The sequence below is a fragment of the Crocodylus porosus genome, unplaced genomic scaffold, assembly GCF_001723895.1.
Source record: "Crocodylus porosus isolate Cpor-Errol unplaced genomic scaffold, CroPor_comp1, whole genome shotgun sequence".
Lineage (NCBI taxonomy): Eukaryota > Metazoa > Chordata > Crocodylia > Crocodylidae > Crocodylus > Crocodylus porosus.
The window spans coordinates 109,242,488-109,268,988 of NW_017728886.1; the positions used below are offsets into that span (position 1 = coordinate 109,242,488).

At 41.1% G+C, this 26,501-nt stretch overlaps 1 protein-coding gene and 1 long non-coding RNA gene across 9 annotated transcripts in view; one reads left to right on the forward strand and one right to left on the reverse strand.

The window, feature by feature from the left end:
* LOC109313731 (poly(rC)-binding protein 3-like) overlaps window positions 1-26,501 on the reverse strand; it is an 894,664-nt gene that overhangs the window by 559,710 nt on the left and 308,453 nt on the right. For all 8 annotated transcript variants that reach the window (XM_019540495.1, XM_019540503.1, XM_019540512.1 and 5 more), the window contains exon 2: window positions 13,056-13,111. The gene's annotated coding sequence lies outside the window, so the exon portion shown is untranslated. The remainder of the gene's footprint in view (window positions 1-13,055; window positions 13,112-26,501) is intronic.
* Window positions 1-26,501, forward strand: part of LOC109313824 — a 100,804-nt gene that overhangs the window by 42,913 nt on the left and 31,390 nt on the right. The window lies entirely within an intron of this gene.

The window sequence follows — 26,501 nt, forward strand, 5'->3', positions numbered from 1 at the left end:
CTGTTCAGCCTCCACAAGAGAAGGCCGAGGGGGGATTTAGTGGCCTGTTACAAACTAGTCAGAGGGGACCAGAAGCCATTGGGGGAGTCCCTGTTCTCCCGAGCACTACCAGGAGTGACGGTCACAAGCTGGCAGAGGGTAGATTCAGACTAGACATCAGGAGGTACTGCTTCACCGTCAGGGTGGCTAGGATCTGGAACCAACTTCCAAGTGAAATGGTGCTGGCTTCTACCCTGGGGGTCTTTAAGAGGAGGCTAGATGAACACCTTGCTGGGGTCATTTGACCCCAGTACTCTTTCATGCCATGGCAGGGAGTTGGACTTGATGATGTGCTCACGTCTCTTCCAACCCTACCAACTATGAAACTACTTCATTAGAACTGATGACGAAATGGTGATTTCAGAAAATTGTATTCTTCTTGATGATTTTTTAACACAACAATTTGTTAGTAATTATCCACATATGTTTGCTATACACACACTAGATTTACAAAGGGGTCTGTACCTCCATTTGAAATTTTTTAGGGGTCCATGAATGAAAAACGTTTGAAAACGACTTTCCTGATTTACAGTATCTAACACTCGCAATACTCCTGGGGAGCCTCATGAGTACTGAATATAGTAAAAGAATCACTTTCCTTGGCTTGCAACAGACTCTCCAGTTAAAGCAGCCCATTATGCTGTTGGCTTTTTTTGGAATAACAACATGTTGTTGTCTTATATTCAGCTTATGGTCTACTATAACCTTCAGAGGTCCTTTTCTGCAATACTGCAGCCTAGCCAATTGTTCCTCAGTCTGCATTTGCATTGTTATTGTCGTGTCCTAAGTGCAGGATTTTGCACTTGTCCCTATTAATACTAAAATGATGATATATTAAGCAGTGCATCATTAATGGAACAAAACAAACAAACAAAATAAAATGGGATATATATTCTTCACCACATACTGCACATATCTTACCAGGTTATTCATCTTACTGAACCTTCTCCTATTATAGTGCCCCACTCTCAGGAACAAAACATCACTATCTAAACACAAATGGCTTCATTTTCAGAAGCATTGTTTCTACTAAAGGTGTGTTTTGGTTTTCTTCAATTCCCAATGTTGCTCTTACCAGTTCAGCTCCATGAGTAGCAGCACTCAGGATGTGGCACCTGAATTGCAGGAGCAACATTAGTGATTAGCAACTGTGAAATTCAATTTAAAACAAACATCACAGCAATAAAAGAAAAAAAATAAAGCTGATAAAAAAACAAATTAAAAATAAAACCCTGCCCTTTCTAAATATAGTCAACTGTTCACTAGTTATTTAGGCTAACTCATTGCTAATTACGGTAAAAATTCCATTAGTGTTTTGAAAATGCTAAAGAAAAATGAGGTTCTATAGAACACACCCTAGGGCAACTTCTTTTAAACACATGTTTCTAATGAAAGGATGCAGGTCTACAACATGACTGCTACAGCATAAATTATTCCTCACTCCACTGGGGTAACTTTACCATATGGAGTAAGATCAATTCACTATGGTTTACATGCCATGAATCAGAACCCTAGGCAACCACAGGAGTAAGAATGATCTTCTTGAACTATATATTATTTTGCTTCAAAAACGTAAATGTATATGTATATATTTTGATATATATTTAACTTATACATATATTTAATTGGAACAAAGTAGTACTGACTTTTTATGGTGGTTCTGGGCACAATGATGAAGGTATCACACTATGGTTCTAGACATACCAGTTTGAGCTTAACCCTGGACTTGTGCCAAAGATACCCTCAAGCTGACCCGGCAATAAATTTGTAGCTGGTCATTCAGGTTGGGGAATCAGAGGCAGCTGAAGGTGAGGCTACAGAAACAGGAGTGTCGTAACCAATTAACCTGACAGAACTTCAAGGCTTGGGCAAACCTTTGACCTTTTGACTGGAATTTTTTTTCTTTTACATGTATGGCATTCTGGTTCCTGCATTCTGCCTTGGAAAAGATGTTAATCATCACTGGAAATGGTATCATCATGGTCAGTTGAAAACATTTTAGTGCTCTTTAAAAAACCATTTGGATTATGTTCCGTCACTGTATCAACTAGTTATTCTCAACCAGGGTGCACAAGAATGCTTTTAAGGGTGTTGTGGGGTGCCATACAATACTGGCACTGCAAGGTGTACAAACTCCGACACATGATTCACAAGATAAACCCAGAGATTTCAAATAGGAATTGACGATGTCAAAAGCATTCCAGCTTATGGGTCTTTATGAGATCTCTACACTGGAAGAATTGCTGTATTATTTTTCTGCAGTCAAATCAAAACACAAGCAAAAGCTAGTATTGTATTTGGAAACAACTCTTTATTATTTACAGAAATGTATGTACAACTATTTACAGTACAGGGGGAACTAGACTGCTGCTGCCTGCTCCTGGTCTGCCACCCAGAGGTGTCTGCTGACCTCACCACACCACCTTCTAGGAGGTTGTACTACCTAGACCCTTTATATACCCAGGAGGACTTACTGTAGATCATATTGTTTCCTTCTAACTACACTAATAACTTTAAAATTAGAACAACTACAAATTCAAGCTAATGTCAATCTCTGGCCATTTCAGCAATGTTCCAGCTCTACTACATCACAGCCCTTTGTTGTCTATGTTCCTGTCTACATTTGACTCTTCAGTATCCTTGTCACTTTCTGGATCAACTTGTAAATTGCCCTTCAACCCTCCCACTCTGTTCTGGCTGTGCTCTTGCTGGTTGTGGTGGGAGGAAAAATGTCATGCTGGTTTCTCTACCTCCCAGCTACATACCACCCTCTCTCCTCTCCTTTCCCACCACAGGGGAGGAATAGAGTCCTGCCTGCTGTCCATTCCTCTGCTCACCAGGCCTCTAGTGGCAAATCACAGTTGCCCAGGTCTGAAGTGACAAGAAGCCTTCATCTGAAACGGCTCTAAAAATGCCATAACTTTATGACATCACAACATTACATAGATTTATGACATTATAAAGGTAGCCTGTGCCAAAGCCCTTGACAAGATGGACACTGGCCAGTTAAACTAAGTTAGTAGTGAATCATTGTTTTTAACTGTGGAAGTGGTCTTGCCCCTTTGTTGTAATCCTGCATCTGATTGTACTTTTCTAGTATTTCAAACTATTGCAGGCTCCTCTGTCACCTTTTATTTTAGGCCCAAGGCTGGTAGTTGAGTTTTTACACGTGTGTTGTAAAGAAGTTTCATACGTGACTTTCAACATCGCAGTGGTGAGCTTTGTAGTTGAGTCCTGGTAAGTATGGATCTTCTCCTTCCTCCCTTGATTTTTTTAGGCAGGTTCTTCACAATGTATACTCCATGTCCTGCCAATTCTATGCTTGGAGGGTATTTGGGGGTGCATGTCTTGTGACAAAAATTATACGCTTGAGCAAAGTCAGGAAATTTCTTGTTTTTGAAGTGTGGTCTCTTGACAGTAATTACAGTTCTCGGAATGCCATGGCATGCAAATACAGATGTAATATGCTTGAAGACTGATGCTGCTCTTCTATCTTCAACCATCACCACTTCTGGGAAAATCAGTGCGTTATAATCAGGTGGTCGTGTCTCCCCAAGCTGAACAGCTCAATTCTTACTTTATCCCATGGAATATGAAGTTGCATATGGGGTATCATTGGCTCTTTTTGCTGGACATCCCTGTACTTCTGACATGTTCCATACCCCCTCATCATGTCTTCAATATTGCTATTCATCTGTGGTCAAAAGACAACACCTCTGACTCTGCTTTTTGATTTGGTATTTCCCAGATGTTCCAAAATGTTCTCTTATCACTGCAGGAATCACAACCTGTGTACCCTCCATGAATGCTCCTGAAATCCATGACAGTTCATTTTTATATTAAGAAACTGTAAGGCAGAGCTGTACTGCTACCCAGTGTGCCCACAGGTGGCAAAGAGTAGAATGACTTTTAGGAGTGTTTAGTTGTGAAATGATGAATTGGAAGGACAATGAGAGGACTGAGAGCCTGGAAGAAGCTGGAAGCAGCAGCCTAGCACAGCTGAAGGGCCCCTAAGGTATGAGCAATGAGAGTATTCTTAAAGAGGTAGCGTTCCTTTCTTTTTCTTCTGCAAACATTGACTGCAAGGCAAGGTCCTGGATAGGGGAGAGCCTCACCTAAGACCCTGGTCTAGGTATTGTTGGACTCTGCCTGCGGACTGTAAGCAGGTTTTCATTTTGGTCTTCAATCCAGCGTGAGCCACTTTAAGGATGTGACCCAGTGTGTTAATTAGGTGGACTAGGAGGGCTGAGGAATAGTCCAAGTTGGAGAGCACTGAACTCTGGCTTGGAGAGGAAATCTGAAATGGTAAATTAAATTTGAGCTAGAAGGGGTATTTTGGAAGGAGGAGTATGACAACCCTTTCTGAGGACAGACATTTTGTCTGGTTTATTTCCTTTTCATGCCTTTTAGGAGCTAAACCCTAAAGAATAATAGCTCAACTTATTAACTGGAAACAAGGGAATAGGGTGTAGGAGATGTGGAGCCCTACAGGAGAACCCTGTCAAAAAATCCACGATAGAGATCTGATCACAGCCACATAGAAATCAGGTGTAGTTTCCTATTTCTCAAACTGACATCAAAGTTGTAGTGGGCAAAGAGCAATGGGTGACTACAAATTGTGGCTGTCTGGTGCTCAGAGGGATGCCAGCACAGATATGATACATCACACATGGACAGTCATTTTACATCTTCCAGTTCTTCTTTCACTGATACTCCTCTTATCACCTGCTTTAATAAACCCTGCTTCCTTGGCTGCAGTTGTTCCACCTACTTCTTCACCCCCCTGCAACCAATATTTCTACAGTTCCACATATTCTTGACAGGTCATCTCATTTTGTAATAATTTAACATCTAACTTCCATATCCCTTTTCCCCTACCTTCATTTTTTTCTAAGCTCACTTCGATTCTTAGCATCCAGTGGTCACTAAGGTCACATCCAAGATCCCCTTCTTTCCAATCCCTAGCCCACATGATGTTAATATAAAAATCAATCCTTGACACTGGTCTCCCACTTGATCCCATCCTTATAATCACCTTCTCATCAGCCCATACATTCTTTAAACCTCCTTTTATTATATTAATCAGTACCTTTGACAAGCTGTCTAGCTCTCCTTCCTCTCTATCCCCTCTCCTATCCCCATTCTCAATAATGCAACTGAAATCCCTCACCAGAATTTGCTGCCCGTCTGCCTTCACACATCTCTAATTTCTTAAACAGCACTGTCTTTCTACTGGTGCATATATATTAAAAATCTCTAACACTTTCTTTTCAGACTCCATCACCATCCATTGCAGTCTCCCTTCCACAATCACTTGCACTTGCTGCACTTCCACTTCATCACTTTTCAGCAAAATTGTGACTCCAACCATTTTGTTTGCATCTGATCCCACTCACCACGATATTCCCCATCCCCATCTCTCTACAAAACGCTAGTAACCCCTCCCCCATAGGATTCCACACTCCTGTAAACATATTATGCCTGCTGTTACCCCACTTGATATTGGCATAATCTATCCCACCTTTTCTTCAATGACACACATGTGACATTTATAGATACAATACACAAAGTCACGCTCATCCATTTAAATTTTGCATCTCTACCACTTTATGAATCTCCTATGCTGCTGCTTGACACCCATACACTTTGCCAGTTATTTTATTGTTTTAAGATTTAAGAAAGGTTCCCCTTTCCCCTCTCTATTAGATCTAGATCACATGATCTCCGATGAGCTTTTCATTAACCTGTCCCCCTCTCCTTCTCTCTCCATCTTCCTTTTTCTTTCTAAACTTCATAGCACATGATTTCTCTCTTTTCCCACTTTGGTTCTCTTCCTCTCTTTCCTGCTCCATCTTCACTCCTCCTTCTTCCTCCTGTATCATTCTCTCCTCATTCCCTTTGTCCTTCATCTCAAAATTACTTGTTCCACGTATCTTTCCTTCTCTTCCCTCCTCTGTTGCCAGCTGTACCACTTCACCTACTGAAATCTCACTTTCTTCCTCCCCATGCTGTTCCATTCTCTAAGAACTCCTCCTGCTTTTCCATCACAGTGAACTGTTACTATCCCCCCAGCTCTTCTGGTATCAGTCCAGGCAGAATACCAGGCTTCTGCCCAGTCACTATACTTGATCTTAGCCAAAGGTGGCTGAGGAGGTGTGCCACTGGTGGGAACCTTTTTTTTTTTCCTGTTTTTTTTGCACCAGTCCTGGAAGCACTGTAATACCAGGTCAATGCATGCAGTAGATGGAGCAAGCTCTGGTTCCACCACCCAGCACCAAAAAGAATCTGCTCAATACAGACCTCCAATGGAGGACGTATCAGAGACAATCACCTGCCCTGGGGAACCCCCCTACATGGTCACACTACTTCCCCCGCTAGGCTATTTCCCCTGCCAGGCTTACGTGGTCACGCTGCTTCCCCTGCCAGGTTTACCGCAGCGATAGGTTTGAACAACCCCTCTAAATAAAATGTAATACAGTGCCCATTGAGTGCAGTCTCCATCACCACTGGTTCATTTCAAGTCATGGTGAGCCAATAGACTGTATACATTTTGACTTCCTCTTCACACCCACAGCTAAGCTGTGCCTTTCTTTCCCATTTCCAATGATCCTTGTTTTTTCATAAGCCTCAGATGCCTGGCAAACATCACAAAAAGGGCTCCAGGCAGTTCACCCAGAATCCCTGTTGCCCCTCTCTCAGCCTGTTCCATATGATGAGTGTGGCACTGCCCTCCTGAGGTAAAGGCAGACCAGGTTGCCCTGCACCTCATCTGCATGACATTTTTTGGAGCATCCTAAGACTCATGACAAGAACACCTGGTTACAGCCACGAGTGGAAACTAATTAACACATGGATCCTTTGTGGTAGATACACATACATACTGAGCAATGATGATCTGTGGGCTTAAAATGCTGTTGACTCTGGTGGGGCCTAGCCTAGTGAACTGTGTGATAAATTATGAGCCTTTGGCTTTTGACCAATATGATACATAGTTTGTACTACGTAAGTAGGTCTCAAAGTGTTGCTCAAAAGTGTGTTTGTGGAGTACCTGTGCTAAAACTTGTAGCAGTTTCAGAAAAGGTAACATGCATTGGTTTCTGATTAATTAAATTCATGGGTACTATGTGCAAAATGCTATACCCATGTTTAATTTCAAGGTTATTGTTTTCAAATTTGCTCCTCACTTCCATGTCCTCAGGGTGAGCATAGGACCACCTGACCTCCCAGATGTATTTTCCCTGCTGTAGCAGTGGGACGGGGACAAAAAAATCAAGGTAAAGTACCCAATAATTAGATTATATAACTGGAAAATTATAATAAAAGTATACATTTTCCATATATAGAATCTAATTAATGGGGGGGGTCATCTTATATTTACGTTCACCTTCTATTTGTGTAAATACATTAATTGTGGTGTCCTTGGTGGTGCATCTCCAAGTCATTTTTTAAATATTTCAATCAGTGGTTTGTGTTACATTTCTGTAGCAAATCTCTGACCATATAGTAAGTCTTGGAATCTTGTACATCTATAATCCAGACCAAGAGTCTCTTTCTCAGTTTGTGCATATAATTTTTATGTAGCTGTCACAGCCCTCGATGCGAGACTGGCAACCAATCACGGAGAACAAATGTACTAGAACATGACAATGGTCTAGTACTGCTTCCAATCGATCTTTTGAGGCATCTGTGGAGAGTTTAATCTTTTTAATGCGTCAAAGACTTGTAGCACTGGGTCTGATGTCAACATGTGTTTTAGATCATTACATTCACTTTCATGCTCAGGCATCCAGACCAATTCTTTGCCTTTGCATTCAGTGAGTTGTACAAGCTGATAGTTAGGAATACATTTGCTGGCATCATTCGACATTCCTAGAAATCTTTGGAATCCTTTATCTTTAGGTTTTAAAATGTTCAGTATTGCCTAAACCTTTGAGTTTTGAGTAATATTTCCTTTGAGGTCAGTTGTTCATCCAAATATGTTATTTCTGCTGTCTGAAACTGACATTTGTCCTTATTCAGTTTGAAGTCATTAGCTTTTGCAATAGCCAGCACTTTTCTCAGTCATTCTTGATGTTCAAGGGCACTACTGCCCCATATTATTAAGGCCACAATATAGACCATCACACCTACTAGACCCTCGAGCTTCTGGCTAACTGTGTGGTGAAATATTTCTAGATCAGAGCACATTCCAAATGGTAGCCTTACGCAGCAGTATCTTCCAAACGGGATGTTGAAAGTGCAGATAGTGGAGCTCTCACTGTCCAAAGGAATCTCTCAAAATCCTCCTGATGTTTCTAATCTGCTGAAAAATTTGGTTCCTGCCATCTCTGACAATAGCTCACTTCTTGTGGAAGTGTTCTCTTCTGTGTTTTTGTTCAACTCCTTGCGGCCTATACACAGATGTAGTCTCCTTCCCTTCTTCTGTACAATTACCAGGGAATGGACCCAGTCTGTTGGTTCTTCTCTTCTCCCAATGACACCATTTACTGTCATGTTTTATAGCTCTTTTCTCTTTTTCTTAAGCCATGTGGGACTTTGTGTGGCATGTATTACTAACTTTACATCTTCTCTCAACTGTATGCTATTAGTGTTCAACCTCTATGGCATACAGCCTCTTATTAAAATCAAGTGCCTCACATGTGTACAAGCCAGAAATTCATTGCTTTGCTCTGTGTACCACCACAAATTCTTCTTCTGTTATTCTACCTTTGTATCTCAGTGTATGAGTTCACCTTCCTAACAATGGAATGGTCCCTCTATTATAGCCTTTTAAGGACACTTTAAATTCTCTTACTTTTAAGAGTCCTTTGTGCCTCTATTTCAGTTTCTGTGATTACATTTGCTTGTGTCCCGGTATCTGTCTTATAGATAACAAGTGCTGTTTGCCTGCATTTTAATTCTTTTGAGCCTTTGGGCTCTTTTCAAATCATTAGGAACAGCTTTTCTTCTTCGTTTAAATCTGTGTCTGCACTTACTGTATATACATTCCTACTTTCTCTGCACACTTTAGCATAGTAGTTTAGTTTATTATAGCATCTATATTTTGTTCAAATGCTGGGCACTTTTGATAGTGATGCTGGTTTTCACATTGCTGACAATGTTTATTACTTCTCACATGATTCTGCTTGCTCGACCTAATTTGGGTGGACTTTTCTTTTGCCAGTTTAGTGATGGCACTTAAAATCATTTCTTGTATGTCTTTCTATAAGTTTTTTGCTTGTGTTTCTGATTGTTCTTCATTTTGGGATATACCTATTGCTTTTTCTAATGTCAGGTCCCTTTCTCTCTGTAACCAATCACAGATTTTATTGTAACATCCCTGGTCTTTAATGAGAGAATCTGTAACTGTTCCATATTCATAAGGAAAAGTTTTAGGTCTGTGACAAAACTCTTCCACTAGTTCCTCTTCCTTTTATTCTCATCCTGAATATCTCTCTCATAAGTAATATTTTTCTAGGAACATAATGATCCTCAAACATTTTTATTTTTCTGCAAGGTTTTCTCCTCCTCCACTTCCTTCTCTGTCTGGTAGGCATTATACACATCCAGTGCTTCACTGTCTGCAACTGCTCCAATTTATCTGTCCTTGTGGCTTACGTATACAGCCGAAATTGCTATCTGAATCTTTTCCAGGCATTTCCAGCATTCCCCTTGATTCTCAAGGGCTAGAGTTGGGGAAGGGGCAGTATTACTTGCAGTTTCCCAGATTCTGTAGCATCTCTTTCTCTGGGTCTTCAAGCACATCGTACCTTCCAGTTCTGATACCAGGTAGTATCTGGAGGCTTATAATTCAGAAACAAACCTTTATTATATACTTCAATTTCTGCACAGCTATTTACAGTACAGAGGGAACAGTTTGCTGCTGCTTTTGTGGCTGGCCTGTTCCTGTTCTGCCACCTGAAAGTGGCTGCTGCCCTCACCAGACTGTCTCCTGGAAAGTCATACTTCTTGACCACTTTGTGCATCCAGGAGGACTTATTCAAGGTCACAGCAAGGAACTGGCATTTTCTGAAAGGTGCCATGAATCTAAAAGGACTGGAAATCATTGACAAACAAATGAGAAAAATGCCTGTTCTGTAACATGTTGGCAACATTTGACAACACCCTCCACTAAGCCAGTGTTCCTATCTTCCAGAGCCCCATGTCAGTCTATCTACTTTATGCCTTTTCCTCCTGTGCCTCTTGTCCCTTGTGCTCCTTCTAAGATACAGAATGGATGAAGATTGGGAACTAACCATCACAGGAGTTAAGGAGGTGGCAGAGATGTGGGGCCTGTCCAAACCAAGGACAGAGAGGGGAATTCCACTGTTTTTAATTATACTCTCCCCCTCCCAGCCTTGTCTGGCTTTAAAATGGCTTGGTCTAACCAGTCTATTCCTTCCTTAGCTCCGCTCCCTCATTGTGTGTAATTTAACTCAAAATGTTTCATGTATAGACAAGAGAAGGGGAAAGAACATTGTATTGATGGAAAAAGGTAAAAGTTTAACAAGAAAACAATGTCCTAAGGATTTGAAGTCAGTATTTTTTAAAAACAAATAGAAAGATTATATGTATTTATTTGTTTCTCTCTCATCCAAGAAGCTATTCATTTTTTCCAGCAGCATACAACCCAAACAAATTCACAGAATTTCAATCACTTGAACTAATCTCACTGAGGTTACGTAAGGTATACCTCCGGCCATGTCTGACGCATTTTATTTAATACCTACGGGGATTTACACATTTATATTAGGCATCAAGTGATGAGTGTCTAGATGCAACAAAAATACACAGATATTTAAAAAAAATTATCTAAACCAGTGGAAGCCAACTTTTTTCCCAGGTGTGCCACAAATGAGCTCCTCACCTTCCCTAAGCACCACTCTGATCCCCTTCCTTTGCCCAATCTGCTGCTATGCTTCCTCCTTCCTTCCTTGTTCTCACTGCCCAATCTTCTACTTTGCTTTTTGCTCCTTCCTCGATCTGCCAGGTGCCATATGCAGAAGCTGCCCATGCTGCAGGTTGGCTATCCCTGATTTAAATGTATCTGTTGCCTAGATTATATGTAGATCAATAGGTAAGGAAAAAGCAAAGCAGCAAAAAAATTAAAAAAAAAGCCTGACTGAATTTCTTGTACACAACCAAAGGAATTAGAGTTGTCAGTGGTTGTGTCTGTTTACACAAGATACTTGACCGAGCAGTAGATTAATCTACTGTGTAGTAAAGCATCGTCATCTATACATGCAGGCATTTACTGTGCAGCAAATTTATCTACTGCGCAGCAAATTTACTATCTGCATATGCAGTTAGTAAATTTAATGTGCAGTAAATTTATTGTGCAGGAAAGCCAACTAGCATTAATTGCACATGTAGGTGCACCCAGTATGTGACAAAGCCTATGTAAACTCATGAGAAGAATGTTTGGAAGTACTGTCAGTGAAGCTGCCTATACACATGCTGGTTCATGTTCTAATTAATTGAGTCTGTTCCACATTCACGTTAATCAAGTCCGCTCCATGTTCTAATTAGAATGCTCTAGCAATGCCTCAGTGTCACATGTATTAAGCTCCCCCATGTTTCAAAATGGCTTTGGGGGCACTCTAACTAAAACCTCATTGACTGAGCTTTAGTTAAAATGTTGAATGGCTATTTTGAAGCATGGGTGAGGGGTTAATACATGTGACAATGAGCCATTTTAATTAGAGCAGTTCTCCAGGAGCTGGTCTAATGAACCTCCACCCCCTCTTCCCACCTCTGAGCATGTGTATAGGTAGTCTGCATTTCCAGAGATTTATCCTGATGTTTAGTCCTGACAGCAATATTTATACAGACAGCAATGATATTTTCCCTCCTATGCGCCTACATGTATTATCAATAAAAAACCTGTAATTTGGATCATGGATGTATATTTTGTACAGCTAAAAAACAACAAAACCCCCCACAATCTTCAGAGCCCTTCAACTCAAAACAATGGAGGCTATAAATCAGAATTCCTAGAGGACTTGAACCTGGACTTCCGAAGATGCCAAACTAAAAGCTATTTACCTTTTCCACCTCTCTTTTCTGGCCATGTTCTAAGACACTTTCACCACAAAGTTCACTCAATGTTATTTGCCAGACAAACTCTGTCAAAATGAAATTGTTTTCTCCCATAATTCATCTGTTTGAGTGACATAGCAGGAATCTCTCAAGAACTCAAAGTACCAGACTGCTTCTGACCACCATGGCCTGTCGTCTAATTATTTTCACAGTGGCTGACACCACCACAAACCATTTCTAGAATTGCATCCCGTGACCAAATTTAATCCTGTCAAATTATTCTGGTCTGTTACTCCAGAGCTGAAGAAGTGACACATGTTCAGGTTAAGTAAGATTCTAGCTGGACTATGGCACTGTTCCATGGCCGTGAGGATAAAGAAATCTGTAACTATAAATTCTAAGAATTAAACAACTGCCCTGGATTGTAGAGTTCAACAACAATACAATATAAGGTTCCATCCAGCCTTTCACCTCTCATTTTTCTCCTGGCTGCATGCTTGGATACATTATTTTCAATATTTCTTGTCTGATGCACAAACTGAAAGGGTAAGTAGAAAACAGTATAAAGGACAAAAAGTGCAGGTAAAAAAATTAACCTCATTGGCAGCATTACTACATCCAAAGAAATTGTTATTACTTTGCGAGTACACATACTGAATGTCTACTATAGTGGCTCTTCTGAACGTAACTGAGATGAACTAAAGTTTTTGCTTTAATTTATTTCAACAATAGGGTAAACTAAAACCATTTTTCATCTATCCTTTGGTGTCTATAATAGCTGGCCGAACAGTTTAATAATAATTATATTAAAATTAGTGTTTTTGCTATGTGACTCTGAAAAAAAAATGTTCCAAGTTCTCTTTTTTAGTTTCACCAGATATAAATCCAAAACAACTTTATTTGAGAGCTGCACCAGTATAACTGAAAGCATGATTTGCTGTGTAATCAGTACTGGTCAACAATGTAATAAAAATAAAACAGAACTGAAATCAACTTACCTATGGCATCAGATCGTCATGCACTACAACTCCTTCTCACTTGCAAGGAAGCCTACCTGTAGAAGATGAAACAATTAGTTTTCACTTCTAACAAAACATGAATCTTAGTTCATAAAAGCTTAGAACAGATTAAAAAACAGCAAGCTTTTCTTCAGAAAAGCCTGACACAGAGAACTGAACCCCTTAAAGCTTTGTGCTGTTCTCCATTACAGATGCATACCTCTAAGTACTTTAATACAGTAAAATATGCTTTAATGATACAGAACTACAAACCAATAGAGCTTATCTTGCACTTTTACTCATAAAGAACTTCTTTTGTCAGAATTAAGATCACAATACAAGGACCTAAGAAGACTCTAGGGAGATGGACAAGTTTCTAAGACCCATTTGTATAGTTAAGTTTGTTGGATGCTCTTGGAAAATACCTCTCCTAAAAGTTAAGAAAGTGCGGTAAGCAATCATTTCTTGTAGAAGTGTCCATACAAATGGAACATGCTGACTTAATGTAGGTAATTGACTACAATCCCATCGCCCCCACTAACACTGCAGAATTCCGGTACCCACAAAAAAGCAGAGTTAATCTTAATGTGAATAATAGCCTTCAGTAGTGCTTAGCTATTTGTCTTCGCTTCTTTCTGTCATTGCCTTCTTTCACTTATGACCATTTCATAAGTCTCAAAAAAGCATTTAATGTAAGTAGGCCATTTACCCTACTCTCAAAAAAGCAAAAGGAAGGATGAGGAAGCAAAATGGAGGATGAAAATAAAGAGACTTATTCTATTAGATCCATCTCACCCATGTCTCCAAAACCCATGGATGGTTAGTACTTGAACTTAATTATAATTATGAATGGGAATGGATAAAAACATAGGGCTGGTTCTCCACTGCATTTTATCAGTTTTGTATTGGTGTAGTTTGGCTGAAAATTGCTGCAGTTGTGTAAAAGAAGAAACAAACAAACAAACAACCCCAGAAAAACAAGCCATATATTTTCTAAATAGCAAGCAAAAAGATGCCTGTCATGCATATGCATGAAGCCCACCACTACCATTAACATTGCTATTGAAAGTAGGATCAAGTTACATTTCAATTTCCTGTCATAGTAGTGAAAAGATTAATGTTTTGCCCTCTTGGTTATGTGCCTTGGAACAATCCTACTGTACAGAGTTACATTTCTCCGAAAAGTGTAGGGTGTTCTGTATTCAGTGTTTATGAAATTAGGGAGTGGACAAGCAATTGTTGCCCTGTACTGTTACACTGATTCCTCTTAACTGAGGCAAATAAAATCCCATTTCCAGGCTAGCTAAGGAAAGGTGTAAGAATGAGGACTGTAGCAAAACCCATGTAGCAAGTCATTTTTAATTCTGTTTATCCCACATTAATTCCAGCTCGTCTGTCTAGAAACTCCCCAGGTTCTGATTTTCACACTGTTTAAGGCAGAAAGTTAAACATCCTAATTTTTTTTTTGCTTTACTTTTCCTTGCAGGATTCACAGGGCATTAATTTGTTTTTCTTACACATCCTAAACTGCATTTGATTTTACTACAAATACAAAGGGAGCAATAAAATTCAGGCATGGACTCTTCTTTAATAAAATTATTTCTTGGGGCTTTCATAACACCTGTCATCTGAAGCACTACAAGCATTTTACAGAAGTGAGTAATGGTATTAATCACAATATTATCATTGATATTTCTATCCCATCTTTCCTAGGTGTTCACCAAGGCTCAAGATGAAAATTTTTCTTACTTTTGATTCTAAAATATCTTTAGGAATATTATTTCTTATAGCTCTCTCTCTCTTTGTAGTGTCATTTTAATCTTGATTTGCTTTTCACTTCAGTGAAAGGTATATAACTGAATCTTCTCCTTATTTTAGTATCAGAAATTAAAAAAATTAACAACCTATTCAAGCCACCATACATATGGCCATTTAGATAACATTTATCTTCCAGATTCATAGTGTGCTTGGCTTGCAGATAATTTTCCATTTTTAAATTTCAAAGTTTGGACTTTCTCCATAAGCAGAATTCAAATATCATTTACTTTCTTGATAAACACAGAGTTCAGGTCAATCTTATTTTTCCCACAACTAACTGAAAGGCACGCCTAATCCCAGCATATTATACTTCATTACACATATCAAGGATGGAAAATTACATGGATGAATACTATCCTGCATGTCCAGTTCTTGGATTGCCTGAAAAACAGGGAATAATTATCTTCAGGAAAGATGTTAAAGGAAACTATATCTTCAAGTCAACATAATTAGAAGATTGTATAGAAGACAAAGCATAAGCACATCCAGTTTCTGAAAGGTTACATAAAGGAATTATTTAGTTGAGTAATGGAAACTATTTATTATGTAATGGAAGGTTGAGTTGTCTCTTTCTAAGGAATTCTGGTTAGGGACAGCAATTACACATAAACCAGTGTAAATGATTGGAAACCAGTTCGCATCTGTAACACAAAAGAAATTCAGTGCACATAACCTGGTTTCAAAAGGGCCAAAACCAGCTTAAGATACATCTGGATGGATGTAGTATCAGACAACTTAACTGATTTAGGTTAAATCAGTTTATTGAACTTCTGTACAAGATCCCCTCCAGATTCAAGTTAACTCACAGTCCACCAGCATGGTGGACCAATTAATGTACTTCTGTTTCCAGTAAAGCATGGGGTTTTTTGGTTTTTTTTTTTTTTAAATGCCTGTAAGCAGCCTAAGAGTCAAACCAGAGAGAATGTCCCAGGGTAATTTTACTGCATACCATACAAGTTGACTGACTTAACCTCTGGGTTTACCTAGATGAGAGAGCTAGGCTCTACTCTTTTTTTTTCCTACCCCTGAAACGACAAAAGTGTTAGATAAAACATTAATTTATCCTTTTTCATCCAATATGCCAGGAGGTATTATTAAATTATTTGGAGGGGAAAAAAAAAGGAGAAAATTTCAGAGCAGGTATCATACTTAACACAGCTTTGTGCTTCTTTTTATAACAGAATTCAATGTACTTAAAATGTGACAGGTTGATGTCCCAGGAGACTGGATCGCTCTGTTTACCCATTGAAAAGACATGGCCCAGGCAGAAGCAGTGTAAGCTTTCCCCATGCTGCTCACAGCTAAGGGGGCCTCATCTATATGCCGAGTCAAAGAGATTTCACTCACCCTAGTCTATTTAGATTATTGCTGTTCTGCTGTTTCCAGTTAGCAAGTTTCAGAATGTGGACATTTGTTTGTGAAGAACTGAACATATAACAAGTACAACCAAACTTATCCCATAAGGCAGAAAGTTAAACACAGTTATGGTATTTGGCCACTAATGATTTAACCCGGCACCCTCTTAATTTGTGGGCTTAAATCTCTACTATGTGTACTATGTGGAGTCATATTTACTTATGTGTATATATGAATAAGGTTGCAGAAATGATGGTGTTAGTTTGATACAGTTTTTCCATCATTTAACATAGAAAAATGCATAAGGTGCTAAAGAATCAGTCTAGGAAAAATCTCCATTCCTTTTACAATCTAGAACAAAAATAATCTTGTAAATAACGGACAAATTTGGCACTTTATTCAAATCAGGGATGTCCAACTGCTGACCCACAGTCCCTGGCAGCTGCACCTCCAGCTGCCTCCCAGCAAGAGCCTGAGCATCTAAAAACTGTATGCAGTTTATGCAGGGTGCTGAGGACAGGGAAGAGGACTGGAGGAAGGAAGGGGGCACTGCCACAGCCTGCACAAGGGGCAAAAGGAGCAATATGCCACATGCTACCAATAGGGAGTGAGGGACCCACATGCAGCCAGTCCAGCCCATGCAGTATGGAGAAACCTGGCTGGCTGCCTCCACATCATACAGCTCACACAGTGTCTGGGCTGGTGGCCACATGCAGATAGCTCCCCAGCCACACCACAGTTGGATAGCCCTGATTCAAATCAATTTACCAACATGTGGACCTTTTGGCTAAGGACACACATTCAAAAAGTGTGCGTCTGAACTGATTCAGTCTTTGTAGGTTAGTCTAACCTGGCTAGGCTGAACTGGTTTGTAACCATACAGACATCTCCTCTGGGCTGAAGAAATGCAGACACATGCCTGCAGCAGCTCAGGCTAGAAGCCAGGGGTGCTAAAGCAGCCTTCCCTTCCCTTCCCTTCCACGGTCCTGAGCTGAGGGGTGTATGGCCAGGCACTGGCAGGATGGTCTAATTGGGGAGAGAATTCCCACCTCCCCACCCCTGCCTCTCCTGACCAGCCCACCAGGGAGTTGATAATAACACATCATTTATCAGCTCTGTTATCAGCATTTATCACCCCAGCAGAAAACAAAAGCCTCTTAGTTCAAGTTCTTCTTAAACACTTTTTTCCAAGGAAGGAATGGAGGGACATTACCAGCTGACCTGGAGTCCCCTGTGGTACAGTGGTAGAATCCTTACCTACCACACAGGAGACCTGGGTTTGATTCCCAGACAACTACAGCTATGGAGGCACCAAAAATCTGGACTCAGTCTGGTCTTTGGATTCTGTCTCAGTGACCTAAAGGGAGGATGGAACGTCTGCGCAGCCTTCCTGCCTAGGCATATGCATCAAAGGTCTGGGTGGCCCTTATGCATACACCATGATCCAAGACGATCACTGGTTGCCACCAGCTGACAAAAAGCCTAAGCATATGCTATGCTGTCCTGTCTGCCTTACACAGACACCTCTCAGCATTAGCTAGCATGCTGGCTATCATCAGTGCTGAGGGGAGGGGAGGCAGCGCAGGAGAAGCTAGGCAGATCCTCCTGTGCCTGTAGTCTCTGCTGGAGCTCCAGGGAGCAGAGTTGAGAGGCCAGCCCAGCTCTCTGGAGCAGAGCCCCACCTAGGGCTGCAAAACATTTGGGATGCTGGGGGAAACTCTGGTTTAAGTTAAACCAGGAAGAGGTCTGGGACAGACATTGCATAAACTGGTTTAAAGCCAAATCAGTTAAGTCTGATACTACATTCAACCAGGTTTATCTCAAACAGGTTTCAGCCATTTTCAAACTGGTTTATGTGCACTGAACATGTTTCTGATCACTTAAACCAGTTTGTGTGTAATGTTTGTCCCTAGCTTTTGTGATGTCACATAGTCAACTAGTCCAGCCTCCTTCTCAGGGCAGAGTTATGGTTGACTAAGCCATCCCATATGTAGATAAGAATGTTTTATCTTCAAGTTGTGAAAAGACAGAACATTTCTCAAATTCTGCTGCAACAGCTAGAACTCCCTAACTCACAATCACAATCAGGACAATTCTTGCTATCAATATTTGGGGCAATTAATGAAGTAACAAGCCTCATTCTTCTTTTAAAAAGTTGGTTTGCAAAATTTAGCTCTATCTGAATCACTTAAAACTAAAATTAAAATGCAACTGATAAAATGAACACATCTCAGGTAAAATGAATTAGCCAATGTATTTTAGATATAACTGCAACAGCTCATACTATGCTAAGATTTCCATAATGTCCCCTGAAAATTATTATTACACTATGATATGTGGAGCAGCAAGATGCAAATGCTGTTGTATTTTTTAATAAAAATGGTGGAGTTTTTCATCAGTTTGGCAGTGTAGGACTGTTGAGGTCAGCAGCAATGCTCTATAGTGAGGATATCAAAAGGAGAGGGAGAACAGTGCAGCAATGTTGTGAGAGATCTTTTTTCTAAGTAGAGACACGTTACATCTAGCAGTTACCTTTTTCTATCATGCAGAATTGCCACATATTATATAAGCAAAGGATGCCATTTGAAAAAATATTGAAAAAAGAAAAAAAATGTGGGAATGAAACTAATGGACTTTCAGGAAGAATTTTAAAAAGCAGAACATTTAAAACTCTGATGTGGATTGAGAAGTCACACAAAAGCTGATCTATTACACGTGGGTCAGATATTCTGTACTGCTGAGCTACAATTTTTACTTCTAAATAGTCATGCTGAGATATGAGATTTGTAGGCACTTTCTATAGCATTTCCTGGTTATTTATATTGGTGTTTTGTAGTCATAAATACAAAGAATAAGTCAGCTGAAGCTGTGGATGCTCAGCCTTTGGAAAAAGTTGGACAATTTACAGCGGTGCCTAAAAATAAACTGAGATGCCAAAGTTTTGGCAGACAAATTTTTAAAGTTTGGTTGTCATTTTATATAGCTCCTCATGAAATCTGCCTATGAAATGCTTCACTCTGCAGTTCTTTTCTCTAAATCCAAAAAAATCATGGGAAGAGAGGACAAATTATTCTGAGAGCAGATTTTTTAAATGAAGTAATGGTTGACTATATATAAGATATTTATAGAATGGAACACATCAGAAGGGCAGGTAAAAGTGGTGATGGAAAAGTATGCTAAATTATAGTAGAACTCTAGTGAATTTTTGTTGCATTAAAAGGATTATGGAAATTTAAGAGGTTAACATATTAAAAAATTAATCAATGACATGAAAGAACTCTACTCATATCTTCAAACACTTCCGTGATTGTAAGAGGAACTCTGCTTGTCAGACTCAACATCCATAATCAGAGATACAAGGGCAGGCTTTTTTGCCCTACAAACTGAACATACAAGTAAAATCATAGAAAATGATACCTTGAATAAAGGCAAAAGCCTCAGTCCTGCTGCTCCCATTCAGCAACTTCACTTACCACTGTCAACTAAATCCATTATTGTTTCTGACAGCTTTAAATCTCTGTATTCTTTTTTGGTGAATAAATGCCACTACATATTTAGCTATTCTGGAGCAAAGCTTTTATTTTTTGTATAAATAAATCTGTATTTAATGAGCCTTGAAAGAGATGATTGCTAAATAACAGCCTGCCGCATTCAAGCTCAACTGCTTCCAATTATATTGTTTATAATGATATAATTGTACAAATACTGTGTGTCCAATGGTCTCTCACTGTTTTATTACAGCACAACACTACAGCCCCGATGTAAATCACCTTTTCATTTTCAGTCAGCCACTTACATTTTGCCTACTCAGCCAACACAAATGCATGAGAAGTTGCACGTTAAGTGTGGTATACTTCAAGCAAGATTGCAAGGCTCAGCAGCACGTAGCAATCCAAACAAAGTCAAGAGGGAGGGAAGTCAAGAGAGAGTGAGGATTTGTTAATTTGTCACATATAGAATAATAATAAAAAGGGTTAGAAGGGTCCTCAGTAGGCTATGTAGTACTCAACACACAAGTCCTGTCTAAACCATCTCGTTCAAGTATTTGTCTAACCTGCTCTTAAATATCTCCAAGAGTAGAGTTTTCACAGCCTCTCTAGTAATCTGTTCCAATGCTTAACTCCATAGTGAGACATTTCTTTGCAATAGCCAACCTAAATCTTCCTTTCTCAATTTAAGATTTATTTCTTGCCCTGTCCTCTATCTGTCACTGTCCTCTTTCTAGACATGTAGTGCCCAAAAGAAGATATTTGTAAACCCATACCTTCACTAGGGTAAATCTCGTGGGTACCTGATTTAGCATTTTTTACCTACCAAAAACTCCCCATAGGTTCATAGCATGTAGAGTAAAACAAATAGTATTGTTGTCATTGATATACTATGTGGATACAGTAGCATGTGGAAATTACTGGAAAACTCATCAGCCATTCTACTGTTAGCTTTTTATCAGAAGCATACCGCCTCCTCTCTTTTTTCAGTCAGAGATGTTTTTATACTCTATCCCATATTTTTACATAATAATCTGAGTTTTAGTCAACAGTCTAGTATGCTGACATTTCAACATATATATTTTTAAGTACTCGTCTTGGATGATCCAAGACACATGAAAGACAGTAACAAAACTCCCTTTTGATTCAAATACTTGGAGGATTTCATACCCTTGGCATTATCTCTCAGAGAGGTAATTAGCTGTGTTAGTCTTCAAGTCAGTCAGAAGGGAGGTGTAACAAGTGCTGGTCTCAGGGGTGGTCGCAATGCCCCCTGGTGGCTGCTCAGCCCTTGCCAAACTGGGTCCCTTTGTGCATTTTCCCACTGACTTGCCCACCATGCCTTAATGTTATTAACTTTGAAGAGGAAGACAGCCCCAGAGCTTCCCAAACCTGGTCTCACTCTCATGACCACCAGTGTCCATGGTAATTGCCTTAAGACAGGGACAGGCAAAATATGGCCCATGGGCCTGCCAGGCCATTCTATCAGCTGCAGGGCCCCTAAAAAAAATAGAAAATAAATATTTATCTGCCCCTGGCTGCCTGTCAAAGATGACAGGAGACAGGGGCAGTATGACCCAGGGGGAGCCGGTGGCAGAACTAAGCCCCAGCAAGTCTGGCCTGGCCCCACAACCCCAGCTGGAAGCCTCTGCCTAGCAGGGGCTTCTGCAGCAGGGGCTTCTGTCCTGGGACTGTTCCTAACTCCCTGTGCTGAGGGAAATACAGATAAGGGCGGGGGAGAAGGAGGGAGAGAGGCAGGGAAGGACTATGGGCTAACACCACAGTCCTCAGGGCCGGGCTGGCTCCTGCAGTCCTGGTGGTGCCAGAGCTGCCAGCAGGTGGGCAGGCAAGCAGGGGAAGCGGGCAAATGGCTGCGGCAGGTGGAGGAAAGAGGCAGGGAGTGGGCGCAGAGTTCAGCAACAGCCAGGCGGGAGTGCAGGGCCCATGCCAATGCACTGGGGCCAGTGCTGGTGGGGCCCAAAGCCAGCTGGCAGGAGCATGGGCTGGCAGGGGTCTATGGGGCTGGGCTGGGCTGTGCCAGCAAGGTAAGGGGAAAGCTGGCTCAGCTCCATAGAGTCCCTGCCAGCCGGGACCCTGCTCTCCTGCCATCCAGCTCTGGGCCTCACCAGCACTGACCCCAGAACACTGATGCGGGCCCTGCACTTCCGCCCAGCTGTTGCTGACTCCCGCAACCTGCTCACTCCCAATTCCCTCTGCCCCAGCCCCAGCCCCATGGTATAGATGGGGAGCAGCACGTGCAGCGCCGACCCCGTGTGCCCTGCGCTCGCCTGTGTTTTCCCCCGTGCTGAGCAGCAGTTCGTTCCGTGCTGCCTCTGCTGGACCTAGGGCTCACACCAGCTCTGGGCTCACCCATCATTGCTGAGCAGCAGCAGCAGCTGACCAGAAACTGCTGCTCGGCATGGGGAAAGTGCCCCCCCCCGACGGCGCTGGGCAGTTTTAGCCCACACCACGCTAGGCTGCCATGCGGCTCCTTCACCACCGCTTGTAAGCTGCCCTGTGGCTGCTCCACATGGTCAAGACTGCCATGCTGGGCAGCACAGAGGCAGCGGTGAAGGAGCTGTACCTAGTGTAGATGCAGCTAAAACTGCTAGAAGTGGCAAGCAGGGAGTCACTTTCCTCTTTTCTGAGCAGCAATTTCTGCCTAGGCAGTGGCAGATGTGGGGGAAGTGGCAGCAAGCAGGAGCATAGGGCCCATGCCAGTGCCCCAGGGCCAGGAGCAGCAGGAGTGTGGAGCCTGAGCTTGCTGCCTACTGTGGGGGGGGGGCTGTAGGCAAATCCTCCCCCTCCACCCAAGCCACAACCCTCCGCAGCCACCCTCCCTCCACACACTCACAGCCCCCTACAAAATCCACACATACCCACACACCACATGCCTATCCATCTCCCCACAAATCCCACACAGACATCCACACCCTCCTCCACACCCCACATACCCACAAACCTATACCCACGTTGCCACAATATACAAGAGCAAGACTTCATTTTAAGCTATTATATTATCACCTCTATCTACACTTCACAAGCACGTGTAAATCAGGGCAAAAATATTTTTTGAAATGGAATTAATGAATGTTGTACTACATGTTTGATTTTTAGAGTATTATTTTGTACATTTCTGGTTCTAAGATGGCAAACCCCCTTGCTAAAAGAACTACTTCTGGGGGGCAAGGGGAGGGACTTCTAGTGGCAAAGGTCAGGGGTTAGGGGGCAGGACTTCTGGTTTCAATATGGCAACCAGGGGGCAAGGCACCTGTCAAGGTGTGAGGCTACCCATGTGGCCCTCAATGACTTGCCAAAAATTCGGTAAGTTGCCCTCTGCCCAAAATAATTGCCCACCACTGCCCAAAGGGCTAATTACATGCCTCCAACCTTCCCTTTACACCACACCTATGCCTTGCAGATGTTATCCATCATCAGTCCTCTTTGGCCCTTGCTTCAGCCCTTATAACTAGGACTAGGACTACATGGCTCAGCTATTCCCCAGCATGTTTTCTAGGGTTGCATGCTTCTCCCAGGCACTTCACTTCTTGGAGCTATTTGCAATGCAGCCTTCCTGCCTCTTCTCCCCATTGGGCACTTTGTCTATGTGGGTTACTCCTGGGCATTGCATCCTGCCCTAGCAAGCTCCTGTCTTTGCCTTTCTCTGGGCTTCAGGCCCTTGCCTCGATCTCTGGGTTGCTTTACCCTGTTCCACAGGCTACTGGGCCCTTTTTTTGTACCTCTCTTAGGTACAAGCCCCTGGTCCTGCTCTCTGGGCTCCTTGGCCCCAATCCCCAGGCTGCTGTGCCCTGCATCTGCCCCTCTCTGGGCCATGGACTCCTGTGTCCCTGTTCTCATTCCTGGGCTCTGTGCTGCTTACACCAGCCTGGCTGTTCTGCTAGGAGTCCTGCTGCCAGGAGCTCCTCTCTCTCTGGCTCTCAGAGCTAGACTCACTGACCAGCTCAGGCCTCAGTTTATATGCCCCAAGCCCAGCCCCCTTCTGACCAGGTGACTTCCTAATTCATCCCAGCCACACCTGCAGGCTACTTGTCCCTCAGTCTTTCCTCTTAAAGTGACAGGCATGCCAAATGCCCTGTCACAGGAGGGTAGATAGGCACCTTTCTGGACTAAGTAAGTAAGTTAGATAGAGAGAGAACAAGCTTTTATGAACCCAAGATCACTTCAGATCTGCCTCGTATACTGACACTGCATTCTTTACTCCTGGCTGTAAATAAAATGGTAAACCCACTTTCAGTTAGCCCAGCTTTGCTTTTAAAACCCATAACAAAAATAGAATTTGGCAACCTTCCAGGCTTATTCTCTGAACTTTGCCCAGATGGTTTGAAACAGTCCAACTTTTAAGATGTCAGATATTCTACCATGAGTCAGAGAGTGATATGTCTTTTTTAGGTTCCTCTACAAAGTGAGTTATGTCCAATGAACGCCCACCCATCCCATTCTTCTCTAGCAAATCCTTTATGAAGGTTCAACTTTGAGTAACATTTATAGTAAAAATGTACTGTATAAATCAAATTATCATATTTAGGAATATATTCCTGTGATTGTTTTAATAATATGAGCAGATCCCTGAATTGGCAAAGGGCATATAAATATCATTTTTCAATGCCAACTGAAAAAAACCCATTAAAACACCATTGCAGGACAATTCATTTTACTATGGACTGTGATATTCTCAGGATCCTCCAAGTATTCTTTAGGCCTCTTCTTTCTATAATGCCTAATTGTAGTTAGTGAAAGCAATGCACTGAAAATTTTCTAAAGACTAAACGACCATTTTGAGAACTTCAGACCAAATTTGTCTAGATTTTTTTTTTTTGCCTGTCAGATGTGTTTCACTGTTATCATAATGCAGTCGATCAGATGTGTATAAACTACCCTTTTCTATGAAAATTCAAACTCCAGTTGTATGTGTGTGTATATATCTATATCTAGATATATTTATAAATATAAATATAATATTTTTGCTTGGTTTTTGGAGAACCAGATAAAACACTCTAATAAGAACAACTCAGAATTATGCTACATAACCCAGTAGTCATACCCATTTTGCAATTATTTTGCAACTTTAACAGTAGTTTCTACTGCTGAAAAATGTTATCACACTTTCTATTATCACAGTTTATGAAAAAAATGTTACAAGAGCAAGAAATTCTATCCTGGGAAATAATAAACTGGCCAATCAGTGTTGCTATACAACTTCTGTATAGGAAACTAAATACATATGTGTATCTAAGAGTGAAACAGCCATTAAATATTGCTTTTGGAAGAAATATTTCAACAGTGTATTTTTTAAATGAAGTAATGGCTGAACTTATAAGAGGTATGCATTCTATTTGATTAAATTTAGCCAATACTATTTTCAGTGGCAGACAATAAGTTATAGAAACATTATTTTTTATTCTGAAGGAATCAGTAGACAACACCATGAGAACGATCACTGAATCATAATTCCTGACTTGATGTTAGACATCTACATCACAGATGGAAAAAAAGGGTTTCTTGCTGGTGATCAATAGTATGAAGTAGTAAGCCTCTGGCAGTATACCACTGAATTTTTAAATCCAAATACAGACATTAGAACCATGAAACAAATGGGAAACATGAGCATTTCAGACAGCAAGGCAGCTTTGTTACATAAACAATTCAAAGCAGCATGCACTAGAGAATATAGTTAGATAAAACACACAAACAGGAAGTAAAACAAGTATTGGCAGGAAAGACAGACAACCTTCTACATGCATGTAGATAAACTAGACACCTAAAAGAGTTGGAGTACACAGACTGGAGGTTCATTTACCAAAATGATGAAGTTCAGGCCACAATCCTATTTTTTTCCCTTTGCAGCACAAAGCTACTTTTCTACAACATCCCACTACACCCAATTTCTACATAGCCTCTGTGACAAACCCATTTGTATGGGACCCCATAGAGCCCTGAGTTTCTGACTGCTGTACTGCCTCCTATCCCAAGGTTGCTCTGGGATAACTCCTTTCCCCTGTAAGCCTTAGCTCCTCGCCTCAGCTCCACTACCCTTACACTTCTACTGAACCCTATAGCTACAGCAAGGGAATCTCTCCCAGTTGCAGGTGGCCTCCTTTTTTTGGGTAGCAAAAGAAATTTTAGGCCCGTCTTTCCAAAGAAAGAGCTAGCCTGGATTATCAATAGAGATCCTGGTTTTCTCTGATTAAAAAAAAAAAATCCCCCCAAAAATTTTTTGGATTTAAAAAGTAACCTAAAATCCACATGATTAAAATGAAGCACCACTATACGTATATTTCTATATTAGTGGCATTTCATTTTAATCGTGGAAACACATAGATTTGGGGTTACTGTTTTAATCCAAAACTTGGGATTTTTTTTTAAATCAGAGAAAACCAGGATCCCTGATCATCAGTCACCAGAAATCACTCTTTTTACAAGCAATCACTAAGGAGATAAAATAACAAAAGGAAAAAAATTACACAAGAAAAACCGACCACAGATTGGGAGACAGAAAAAAAAAAAGGCAAATACAGTTTCTTACCCTAGCATCTGGGTATTCCCTACCCACCTGAGAGTCTGGTCAGTAATTTTAGAGATCAGCCTTACTGCTGATTCTACCAGCCCTGGCTGCCGGGGCCTTGATTCTTTTCCAGCTTGGCAAAAATCAAAAAGAGCATGATTCTATCATAGTTAGACTCTAAAAGGCCTCCAAAACTAGCATCCCCTTCCCTACCATCAGCATTATTATAATTTTTCATGAGTTACCAAAATCCTCTAAAAA